Below are 12,959 nucleotides of genomic sequence, written 5' to 3'. Positions count from 1 at the left end.
ACCCTCTTTTCCTTTAGCATGAGGTTTGGAGAGGGTGGGGGCCTGCCTCTCCCCCACTCTGTGTGCAGGTTGTTCAGCTCCTTAATCGGAAACTGGGCTGGACCCCTTTCAAAGCCTTTCAAGCTAGTGGCCATCAGCACACCTTGTGGCAATGAATTCCATAAGCTCATTGAAGAAAAGTTTTCTTTTGTCTCTCCCAGAGCTGTCACCCATCGATTTCAGTGGTTGATCCTGAGTCCTGGTAATATGGGTGAGGGAGATCATGGAGTGAGGGGAGAGAAGGGAAGTCAAGCTGGGAAGAAGGTGCCTGGAGCAGGGAAGTCTCCTGGACATTGCACCCCACTCCTCAGTTCAGTTGCACATGGAGCAGGTGTTGAGGTGCTACATCACCCTGCAGAACAATGGAAAGACCTCTCTTTGCCACGTGCAGGGGGAGGGCTTTTTGGGTGGTGTTTAGTGGAGAGGAAGCCAAAGTGGGGGGAGGGAACTCTGTTCTGTCTTTCAGTCCCAGCAGAGTCACATTTTCAGCCCAGGGTTGGCGGTATTTGCACTGGACATACTGATGGTATTTGGGGGGGGGAGCATTTTGGAACTGTGTGTTTAGCAGGGGGTGCCTTCAGGTTCTGGGGCAAGAGCGTTGGGGGGACCAGCCAAGCATGCCTGTCTTCTGTATTTTCCAAAGAGTGTGTCGCCCAGCGAGTAGAAAGTTGTTTAATAAGAATACAGCCCAATAAAAGAGGCCTCACAAATCACGCCGTCATCTCCTGCCTCTAAATGTCATTGTCAGGGGCAACTCCTGAACCTTAAACAAACTTTGCAGAGGTGCATTTATACAAGCGGCTTTTGTGACATCATCAGGCAGGTAGCAGAGGCCAACGCAGCATCCGCTGCAATTTATTTCTGCAGCTTCAGGGACTTCTGTTGTGCTTGACAGAAGAGGACAGGCCCTGCCTCAAGGCACTGGCATCGCTAGGGGGGTGTGGGCCTCACCAGCTGACGCGCGGTGGGGGGTGATGCGCCCTGGGGGGAGGACATGCTAACATCGCAGGGTTAGGAGCTACCGCATCATGCCACACACCTTTGGATACATAATGGCCAGCACAGTGCAAAAAGCTGAATTGGAATCGCTCCTTTCGTTCAAAAGTTATGGCCAAAAAACCGGGAGGAAAAAATGCATGGAGCCCTATGGAAAGTGAAAGTATCGCGCGTTTACTCGCGAGTAGGCGCATTTGCCATAGTCTGTCAGAAAGGGCAGCTGAGAGGAATCCAAGGACACCAGAATGGTCCCGATCCAATGAATGCAGCACCCAAAAAACACCTGAGAAGCTCCCCCCTCCCAGCTGCGAGCCTGAGCCTGAAAGGAAGCCATGTGGCTGCATTTACTCGCGAGTAGATGGACCTGCCTTAGTCAAGGCAGGCTGAGAGGCTCCAAGGATGTCAGAATGGTCCTCATCCAATGAGTGCAGCCCTCAAAATCACAGGAGAAGGAGATTCCTCCCTCCCAGCTGCCTCCCTCCCAGTCTATGGAGCCCTATGGAAAGCAAAGCAGCCTCACAGTCGCGTTTACTCACAAGTAGGCAGACATGCCTTGGCTGGTGGTCAGGCCAGGCAAAGGGAATGTGAGGACACCAGAAGGGTCCTGATCTGCTGGAGCTGCTCCAGAAGGCAGCCTTCCCCCCCCCCCCAAAAAAAAGAACAAAAAAGAGGCTTGAATGGTAAGGGGAAAGTTTTCTATTTTGCAGAAAGCCAGGAGGGTCTTTATTCTGATGAGCCTGAATAGAAGAACTTTAAACTGGGCACTGGGAGGGCTGAAGAGCTCACTGATTTTTATTTTTTATTTTGGGGGGGGGGGGGTTATTGCAGTCAGGCTACAGAGTAAGCTCCATTGACCACTATGGGACTTACTTCAGAGTAGACATGCATAGGATTGGGCTCACAGGCTGCAATCCTACCCACACTTTCCTGAAAGTAAGCCCCATTGACCACTATGGGACTTACTTCAGAGTAGATTCACTTGTTGGAACAGGACTGGCTCCCCCTTATTTAATTATTTTATTTTAATTTAATTATTTATAATTATTTATCTTAATTTGCTTGATGATGTCACTTCTGGCCATGACATCACTTCCAATAGGTCCTGGACAGATTGTCATTCTAAAAAGGGGGTCCCAGTGCTAAAAGTTTGAGAACTGCTGCAATAAGGTGTTAGTAAGTTGACATGGGTGTGTGTGTGTGTGTGTGTGTGTGACTCTACAAGTTTTCAAAATCACTAACTGAGAGTTTGGAGGAATAAGACCATCATGTTATATATCAATCAATGCGTAATTTCATGCAGAATGCAATGAAACAAACCACATTGAAATATCTGTGTTATAACAAAAGATATAGCCAAAAAAAACAGTGGGGGTGGGGCGATGGTACATCACCACGCCCACCTGGGGCGTTGCCCCGCCCACTAAATGGGGAGACGCACAGGACTCCCGCACCTGGTGACACGAATCCTAGTGATGCCACAGCTCCAAGGAGCCTACTATCTTAATCATCCTTGGTTTTTGACACATAATGGGAGTGGGAGTACCTCGTTTGACTGTGAGCATGCCCAGGTGATTGTGGGCTCTGCCCCTCACTGCTGCGCATGACTCCCATTGGCTGGCAGAAGGTTAGAGCATAAGAACATAAGAAGAGCCCTTCTGGATCTGACCAAAGGCCCATCTAGTCTCGCTTCCTGTATCACACAGTGGCCCACCAGATGCATCAGGAAGCATACAATACAACAAGCAACTTGCATCCTTGTACCCTCCCTTGCAATTGGTATTCTGAGGTAGCCAGGAGGTTGTGTATGCCCATCATGGCTTGTAACCTGTGATGGATGTGTCCTCTATAAATCCTCTTTTGAAGGCATCTAGACCAGATGCCATCATCATAGCATGTGACAAGGAGTTCCACAGACTAACTACGCACTGGGTAAAGAAATATTTTTTTTCTAATTCTCCCAATACTCAATTTTAGTGGATGTTTTCTGGTTCTGATGTTGTGTGAGAGGGGGAAAAAAATCCCTCTATCCATTCCCTGCATAATTTTGTACATCTCAATCAAATCCGCCCTCAGGTGCCCTTTTTTTAAAGAGCCTAAATGCTGTAGCCTTTCCTTATAAGGAAGGTGCCCCAACCCAGTAATCATTTTGGTTGCTCTCTTCTGCACCTTTTCTAGTTCCACTCTGTCCTTCTTGAGATGTGGCAACCAGAACTGGATGCAATGCTCCAGGTGTGGCCTTACCATCAATTTGTACAACAGCACTATCATATTAGCCGTCTTATTCTCAATTCCTTTTCTAATCGTCCCAAGTATGGAATTAGCCTTCTTCACTGTCGCTGCACGTTGGGTCAACACTTCCATCGAGTTGTCCACCTGCACTCCAAGATCTCTCTCCTGATCTGACATAGACAGTCAGAACCCTTAGCCTGTATGTGGTTTTGATTTTTTTGCCCCCACGTGCATTGCTTTACCTATTTCGAAATGCACCTGCCGTTTTGCTGCCCATTCTCAGTCTGGAGAGATCCTTCTGGAGCTCCTCACAATCCCCTCTGCTCTTCACCACTCAGACCTGCAAACTTGGTCACTTCACTGCTTATCCCTGTAACAAGTGGAGAAGCACATGTGAGCAGGTTTGGCCTGGTCTGAGCGGCAGAACTCTGCTGCCTGGCGTCTTCTTCTGTGGCTGCATAGCAAGGCCCTGCCGTCTGAAGAGACGCTTGGCATGGCATCAGCCTCCTCAGAAGCCTCCCTTCTCTGGCCCCCAGGAGTGGCCCCACTGCCTAAACAGCGAGCATATCCCCAGCTGCCCAGACTCCTGGTGCCTGACCTCTTGCTGAGGGCAGGTGAAGTCCCAGCTCTGCAGCCCCCAGAGTCCTGGGACGGGACCAGAGGACTCTGGATTTCCACAAATGTGAAGCCCTTAATAGTAACACAAACATGCACAAGCCCTGGGTCACTGCCTAATGAGTCCCGGGAGGGAGACCAGCGTCCCCAGTTCTTCCCTCAGCTGCTGCCCAGGCTAGATTAGTGTGTGCCTCCCCCCCCCCCCCGCTCTGCTATGTCCTCAGAAGACAGAGGGACCTCAGCACCAAGGGAGTCAAGAATGGGGGGGGGGGGCTGGCTGACATGTGGGCGGCTCTGTTTTCCCCCAGAGCTGGGATTCGGCTGCTGGCCTGGTGGCTGATTTTGGACGTCTGCTCACCCTCTCCTGGAGCCGTGTTGGGCGTCTCCTCCGGCCTTTGCACCACCTGCTGCCAAAGGGCGAGCATCGGCCCCAGAACTGCTGCTGTCCAGCGCACCGAAGTGTGACTGTTGTGTGTTTTCATTAGAGGATCATCTCGGTCGGAAGATGCACACACCACTCCCTGGCTCAGAAGAATTGTTCGTATTGGCACCAGCCTCCAGGCTCTCTGGTAACCGGGGGAAAACAGCAGAGTCTGGGACGGGGAGGGCGGTGCAGAGTTCCCTGTGGTGAACCTCCCTCCAGAGCACGGATGCCAGACCTCAAGTGGCCAGCAGGCTTGTCTCTGCCTCCCACTTCCATCAACCACAGCTTTTAGGGGCAGGTAGGATCCAGCGGGGGGCGTAGGGCATACCCACCATGGTGGGGTGTCAGGCGGGCCTCTGCTCGTAGCCTTACGGGTGCCGGAGGTGGCTTTTCCTAGCACAGGTTGCCTGACGCAGCCCCCCAGCCCTTGCAGCTCCCTGGTCAGGACAGCACTGCCCCCAGCTCTCACAATCTGATTGGTTGCTGGGGCAGAGGTTGCCCTGGTGCTTTCTCCCACGAGCACACCTCCCTCTTTGCTGGCCCTCAGTTCTGGGGGCAACCACCCCTCTCTCCTGGCCTCCAGCATGCTCCCCACCCCACTGGCTGCTTCTCTCATCCTTCCCCAGCGAGCTTTTGTGCCAGAACTCCCGCATCCCTGCACAGGTGTTGTGAGAATAAGGAGAGGGAGGGAAGCTTCACCTGTGCTGTTCCAAGCTCCTGAAAGGGCAGGACTGACACCCAAGATGGTGTTGATATAGCTGCACTTTGTGGTCATGTTGAAGAGACACTTGGCCAACAGTCTGAGGCTAAGAGGCAAAGAAGGAAGGCCCATAGCCAGGGAGACAGGCCAGGGACAGACTGCACTTGCTCCCGCTGTGGAAGGGATTGTCACTCCCGAATCGGCCTGTTCAGCCACACTAGACGCTGTGCCAGAACCACCTTTCAGAGCGCGATACCACAGTCTTTCGAGACTGAAGGTTGCCAACAACACTTTGTGGTAATTTATTTCATTAACATCAGCAAATGAAGATCTCAAGCATGGGATTCGCATTTCAGGGAAATTGAGCAAGGAATGTTTCAGCGGAAGTGGGGGGGAGGCTGGCATGCCAGGGCACTGCTGCTGGTCCCTCGCCTTGCCCCGTTGACCCCTTCAGGGCCCAAGCCGCCTTCCCTCTGCAGCGACCTGACACTCAGAATGTCTGTGAAGATCCCCCGACAGCAGCAGAGATCCCCCCTCCTCCCATCTATGCCACGGGGTGTGGAAGTGTTTTGCTTATGGGGGTCTGGAATAGTGGCTGCTGCAGCCCCGGGAAAGGCCGAAGGGCAGAGCAGAGAGGCAGGAGCCCAGCCCAGCCCAGCCCAGGCCTGCACTCTCCATTCCAAGGCTCTCTGGGGGCTGGTGCTGGAACATAAGAACAGCCCCGCTGGATCAGGCCATAGGCCCATCTAGTCCAGCTTCCTATATCTCACAGCGGCCCACCAAATGCCCCAGGGAGCACACCAGATAACAAGACCTGCAAGGCCTCCTGGGAATTGTAGTTTAAGAACATAAGAACAGCCCCACTGGATCAGGCCATAGGCCCATCTAGTCCAGCTTCCTGTATCTCACAGTGGCCCACCAAATGCCCCAGGGAGCACACCAGATAACAAGAGACCTTGGAGAGGCTGGGCAGCTGCAGCCAGGCAGACAAATGAGCCTCCGAGTCATCAGGAGAGGGGGAGCTGCCTCCATGTAGGGCACACTCCTGGGCCCTTTGGAGCACCAGGTTGGGGGGGGCCTCAGCCTCTGCACAGCAGCAACTCCTTGCGGGTCCTGCAGGGCCCACAGCTTGGAAGTCCTGTTTGTTTGCTCTGCTCCTGGTGGTTGAGTCGACTCAGGGATGACCTGCAGCTGTGTTTGGAGCCTGATCCCTTTGCTCTTTGTGGTGGAGGGAGGGGGAGCCTGGACTGGCCTGCAGCTCCTCAACAACAACAACAACAGTATTTATATACCGCTTTTCAACAAAAAGTTCACAAAGCGGTTTACAGAGAAAATCAAATATCTAATGGCTCCCTGTGTCTCACAATATCTAATTGTGTCCCCAAAGGGCTCACAATCTGAAAAGATGCAACCCCAGCAGACAGCCACTAGAAAAGACACTGCTGGGGTGAGGTGGGCCAGTTACTCTCCCCCTGCAAAATAAAAGAAGAGCACCCACTTGAAAAAGCGCCTCTTAACCAGTTAGCCTCAGAGCCTTTGGCAAGAGACCGGAGTCTGCTTCAGAAGCGCTTGGCTTTGTGGCGGAGTGTCTGCCTTCGTGTACATCCCTGAAGAACTGTGCTCAGTTTCACCAGCATCAGGAGTCAGGCATTCCACGAAACGGCTGCAGTGGGAGCCCCAGACCCGGCCCAGCATCTTGGGTGCCGTTATACCCAGTGGGATTCACGTCCCGCGGACCTTCCTCTGCGAATGCTCCATTGCAACAATCAGGCATCAGCGATCTCCCAGGCGCTGGCCAACAGGTGCCTTCCACCACAGACTGGTGCACTTCCCTGCACAGCTCTTGTGCAGCTCCTGTTTGTTTCAAGGGATGTGCGCAGGAAGACGGCCCTGCTAAGCTCCAGAAGGGGGGAGGCCCCACTTGGATGTTCTGCCTTTGGCTTTGGAAGTGTCTTTGCAGTGCAAAGTGCAACCCTCTTTGCAGTGTCATGGGTTGGGCCCGGGACATTTTCACAGACAGGTGTGACCTCATGGGCTCTCTGTCTCTCTCTCCCACCTCCAGCACTTCCCAGAGTTTCTGGCTGTCTTTTGCTGTGATGGGAGCTTTTCTCCCAAGTGCCCACTGTGGTCTTAGAAGCTTTCGACCGCCTGCCCTCCCTTCTCTCCTCCTCCGCCACTTACTTATTCCTGAGCAGCTGCCAGGCGCAGCCTAACTCCCTTAAGCCAGGCTGGCTCCGGGCCCTGCGGCTGCGCTGATATTATGTACTCTTGATTCCCAGAGTCATTGTGGAAAGGACAGAAAACAGCCAGTCCTAAGCCCAGGTCTGACTCAGGGCTTAAGAAGAACCCAGGGCAGGGCCGGCCCATCCATGAGGCCAACTGAGGCAATCCCATCACCTTGCTCTGTTCCAAAAATAGCCACTATGAGAAAAAAGTTGCCTCCCAAGGCTGTTGAAGGGGCTCCTGCTCTGCTTGTGACCCTCCCCCACACTCCAGCTGTGCTGCTTAGTCCCTGTTTTCTCTCCCTGTCCTTATCATGCGCTTTGGAGACGTCTGGCACTTGTGAGCTGAGCCATTCTTGTTCTTAAGGTTCTGCTGCCTCTGCAGGGTCTCTAGGAGGTAAACCCCCCCTCTGTCTGTCTATCTGTGTGTGTGAGTAGATGCACCTTGTTTCTAGTGCGCTGGAGTGGATTGCGGCTACATGCCCGCGAGGGCGCCGTGCAGTGCGCAGCCTGTGGTTTCACACTCTGAGGCTGCTGTGGCATACGCTGAGCTCCTCAAAACAGTGGGGGCTATTTATGTTTTTCCAATAACTCTAAGCAAATGTCGTAACTACAGGTCTCCTCCCTTCTGCAGAAGGCAGACTCATTCCGCAAGAGGAAAGGAAGTTTCCACTGCAGCCCAAAGCCCTCTTGGCTTGTTGACCTGTGGAGGAAAAGCAGGCACAAGAGAGGGAAGCAGTGCAGTGTGCAGGGAAGACCCTCCATTAGCAAGTTGTCACAGCAGGACGAAACTTGGGTCGTGAGTCGCAGGATGAGAAATTGGTGGGCGATGCGAGTGATGAGCGTGTTCCTCTTGTCATCTGCGAGACACTGGAGGGGGTGCTGCTCACTGAGACTGCCTGCCAGTGTGTAGCGAGAGGGCGTGCAATGCATTAAGTTTTGCAGGGACCGCAGCAGCCCCCCCTTTGGAGCCATTCCCAGTGCTCCAAAATGCCAAAGAAGACCCAGAGAAGGGCCAAATGCCTCCGTTTCGCTCCCACTTTTGGGAATGGCTCTGAAGGGGAGGGGGAGGGGCTGCTTGCACTCTGCAGTGAGGCTCCCTGCCAAACGTGGTGCTTTGCACCCCCTCTAGCTATGCCACTGCTGCCTGCTCCCCTCCCACCACTGATTTCAGGAAGGATGCTGGGATGGGTCTGGATGTGCCACTAGCCAGGATGGTTCAGCCACCCACACGGCAGGGAAAGGTTATAAGCTGTGTGAAGAAGGGCAATGGGGGGAGCCTCAGTACGGCAGGAATTGGGGGGGGGAGTTCTGGAAAAGGAAGACACCTCCTTTTGGGAAGTGAGTGAGGATGACAGACAGGCGACCATTTCCAGCAAGCCCTGAGACTCTGACCTCTCCTCCCTGGGGAGGGACAGCTCAGTTCTGCCGAGGCCGATCCCAAAGGAAGCTGCCTCTTCCTGCCTGCTGCTGAGATTGTATCTGTGCACCACATTGTCACTTCGAGAGGAAATGTGTCACCACTGCCCATTTGGCTCCCTGTTTCCAGCCGAGACCTGCATGTGTGACATGAGCCACCCCCAAGCAAGCACCACACAGACCACCCCTCGCCAGCGCTTGCTGCCCAGTTAGCCACCGGGCACCATGGAGGAGGCGGCAGGTCACCCCGTGACTTGGCTACGTGCAGCCCCCAAAGGTGTGCAGGGGTCCTTGGGGCTCCGTCACACACCTGGACTGTGCCAAGTCAGTTGGGATGTGGGTATGACGTGTGAGGAGAGAGGGGCAGTTGCTGATGCGTTTGGCTCCTTGGGTTGTTTTTAAACATTCCCTGAGTTTAATGGGCTGCTTTTCTTCTTCATTCTTGTTAAAAGCAACGACAAATCTGTAAACATTTTTGCTGTTTTAAGTTGTTGATCTAAAATGTAAACGTTTTTGCTCCCAAAGCCCCGAAGTTCATATTAAAGCAGCCACTTGAGAATGTCCACATTTGAGCACCACGTAAGGAGCACATCTTTTCAGACCTAAGAACTGCAGAAGTAGACGGTGGAAGGCGCACACTTGACGACATCAGAAAGCACAAGATGTTGTCAGCCGAGGTGTGGCTGCTTAGAAGTCAGACCTATTAACTTCCATAAGGCTTACTCCTAAGTAAGTAAGTGTGCAGAGGATTGCAACCTTAGACATCTACCCCCCTCCCCCCCACACACACACTGCATCTCTCTAACAATTTAAAGCAGGCTATCCTGAAACCGAGACTCTCAGCAGCCTGGCTCCTGATAGCACTTGAGGTTTTGAGGTTTAGGGATTATGCAAGGTGAGATTCCAGAGTGGGAAGGCAGCTGGGCAGTCTTGGCTTGTCTTAGCGGGGAAGCTTCCACACAGAGCGCGTAACACAGCAAACAGAGCACTCCCATCTGGCTCAGGGCCGAGTCCCTGAAATTGTTTTCCTTGCCAAGGCTCAGACCAAGGAATACTTATGTGATAAAGGTGAGAGGGCCTCTGAGCATGTGCAGTGTGCTGTGGCCAATGAGGCCACACATAATACACACCTGGGTTTGCAGGTATTCAGAGATGAAAACAGAGCCAGGCCTGTAACGGCTTTGTCTCTATAAAAAAGAGACATACCTAAGCACCCCCCCTCCCTCCACTCTTTCACACTGCACACTCTTCCACCTTCTGCCTGCTGTGGTAATTTGCCCTGAAGTCACCACCAGTTTTTCCACCCCTTTACAAGCTAGGAGAGGGTTTACTCATTTGGTTAAAGATAGACTAGCAAAACGTACATTGCTCTAAAAAAGTGTTTACTGGCAGTTCAAAATTCACCGCAGCATCTGCAGCACGTAAGGTGGGGGCTCTGCACGCTGGGCACTGCATGGTGCTTTAGCACTCATGCGCTTCCATTTAGACGCCCCGCATGCGAGACCAGAGACACTTTTCCTCTGCTCAAACCATTTAAGGCCTAGATGCCTTTAAAAGGGATTGGACAGATTTCTGGAGGAAAAGTCCATCACAGGTGACATAAGAACATAAGAACAGCCCCACTGGATCAGGCCATAGGCCCATCTAGTCCAGCTTCCTGTATCTCACAGCGGCCCACCAAATGCCCCAGGGAGCACACCAGATAACGAGAGACCTCATCCTGGTGCTCTCCCCTACATCTGGCATTCTGACTTAACCCATTCCTAAAATCAGGAGGTTGCGCATACACATCATGGCTTGTACCCCATAATGGATTTTTCCTCCAGAAACTCGTCCAATCCCCTTTTAAAGGCGTCTAGGCTAGACGCCAGCACCACATCCTGTGGCAAGGAGTTCCACAGACCGACCACACGCTGAGTAAAGAAATATTTTCTTTTGTCTGTCCTAACCCGCCCAACACTCAATTTTAGTGGATGTCCCCTGGTTCTGGTATTATGTGAGAGTGTAAAGAGCATCTCCCTATCCACTCTGTCCATCCCCTGCATAATTTTGTATGTCTCAATCATGTCCCCCCTGAAGCGTCTCTTTTCTAGGCTGAAGAGGCCCAAACGCCGTAGCCTTTCCTCATAAGGAAGGTGCCCCAGCCCCGTAATCATCTTAGTTGCTCTCTTTTGCACCTTTTCCATTTCCACTGTCTTTTTTGAGATGCGGCGACCAGAACTGGACACAATACTCCAGGTGTGGCCTTACCATCGATTTGTACAACGGCATTATAATACTAGCCGTTTTGTTCTCAATACCCTTCCTAATGATCCCAAGCATAGAATTGGCCTTCTTCACTGCCGCCGCACATTGGGTCGACACTTTTATCGACCTGTCCACCACCACCCCAAGGTCTCTCTCCTGATCTGTCACAGACAGCTCAGAACCCATCAGCCTATATCTAAAGTTTTGATTTTTTGCCCCAATGTGCATGACTTTACACTTACTGACATTGAAGCGCATCTGCCATTTTGCTGCCCATTCTGCCAGTCTGGAGAGATCCTTCTGGAGCTCCTCACAATCACTTCTGGTCTTTACCACTCGGAAAAGTTTGGTGTCATCTGCAAACTTAGCCACTTCACTGCTCAACCCTGTCTCCAGGTCATTTATGAAGAGGTTGAAAAGCACCGGTCCCAGGACAGATCCTTGGGGCACACCGCTTTTCACCACTCTCCATTGTGAAAATTGCCCATTGACACCCACTCTCTGCTTCCTGGCCTCCAACCAGTTCTCAATCCAGGAGAGGACCTGTCCTCTAATTCCCTGACTGTGGAGTTTTTTCAGTAGCCTTTGGTGAGGGACCGTGTCAAACGCCTTCTGAAAGTCCAGATATATAATGTCCACGGGTTCTCCCGCATCCACATGCCTGTTGACCTTTTCAAAGAATTCTATAAGGTTTGTGAGGCAAGACTTACCCTTACAGAAGCCATGCTGACTCTCCCTCAGCAAGGCCTGTTCGTGACAAGCCGTGATGGGTCTGTGCAACCTCCTGGTTTTAAAAGTGGGCTACCTCAGAATGCCAGGTGGAAGGGAGAGTACCAGGATGCAGGTCTCTTGTGGTTTTGGGTGCTCTCTGAAGCATCTAGTGGGCCACTGTGAGATCAGAACATAAGAAGAGCCTGCTGGATCAGGCCACAGGCCCATCTAGCCCAGCTTCCTGCATCTCACAGCAGCCCACCAGAGGCTTCAGGGAGCACAGAGGGCAACAAGATACTTGCATCTCGCTGTCACCCCTGCATCTGGCATTCTCTTCACCCTCTCTCTCACACACACACACCCAGTGAAGACACCAGACAAGTCACAAGGGTCAAATCTCTCCAAGTGCAGCAACACAGCTCTGGAAACTCCTCCATCCACTTGTCCTTTTCTCCCTGAGGTTGGTCTAGGCACAGCCTCTGCCCTAAGACAGAAGCTGAAGATGTGTTTGGCTTCCCTCCTGTCGCCATGTCCTCCCTGTCTCGTCTGGTGGTCCAACTGCCTTCTTGGCAGCTTTCCTGGTCTTGATGGTGAATTTAATGGTCCATCATTAGCACCCATCCCAGAGTCCTTGAGGAACTAGTCTGTGACATTGCTGATCTTTTCCCCAAAATATTTAACCTCTACATTGGCCTCTGTGCCAGAGGACTCCAGTGTAGCACCAACATGAAAAAAATAATCCAGGAGGATCCTGGCAATTGCAGGCTGGTCAGCTTAACATCTGTCTGAGCGAATTGGTGGAAAGTGTCTTTAAAGATTAATTACGAAACCTCTAAAGAATGAGACTTGCCGGAGGAGAATCAGCCTGGTTTCTGCAGGGGCAAGTCCTGCCTCACTAACCCTCTGGATTTCTTTGAGAGTGTCCACAGGCATCTGGTAGAGGCCTTCCAGTTGAGATGGCATATTTGGGCTTTCAGAAAGGAGTTTGGAAAAGTCTCTCACTGAGGTTCTCTAATAAACGCAGCAGTCATGGGAGGAGAAGCCAGATCCTCTTGTGGAGGGGCAGCTGGTTAAAGACCAGGAAGCAGAGAGGAGGAATAAATGGGCAATTTGCACCATAGATGGAAGTAAGTAGTTGGGTTTCCCAGGGATCTGGTGCTTTTCACATTCATAAACAATCTGAAATTGGAGGTAAACAGTGAGGTGGTGGCCAAGTTTGTAGAGGGCAGGAGGTCTGGTCTAGAGGGTAGAGCCTCCATTAGCCTGAAGATAACATCAGAAGGTTGCCAGTTCGAGGAATGGCAAGACCTTGAAGCAGCTGACAAGCCGAGCTGAGTGATTCCACCTGCTCTTGGTG

This window comes from Tiliqua scincoides, chromosome 10, assembly GCF_035046505.1.
Source record: "Tiliqua scincoides isolate rTilSci1 chromosome 10, rTilSci1.hap2, whole genome shotgun sequence".
Taxonomy (NCBI): domain Eukaryota; kingdom Metazoa; phylum Chordata; class Lepidosauria; order Squamata; family Scincidae; genus Tiliqua; species Tiliqua scincoides.
Note: the sequence above shows the minus strand (reverse complement) of the source record.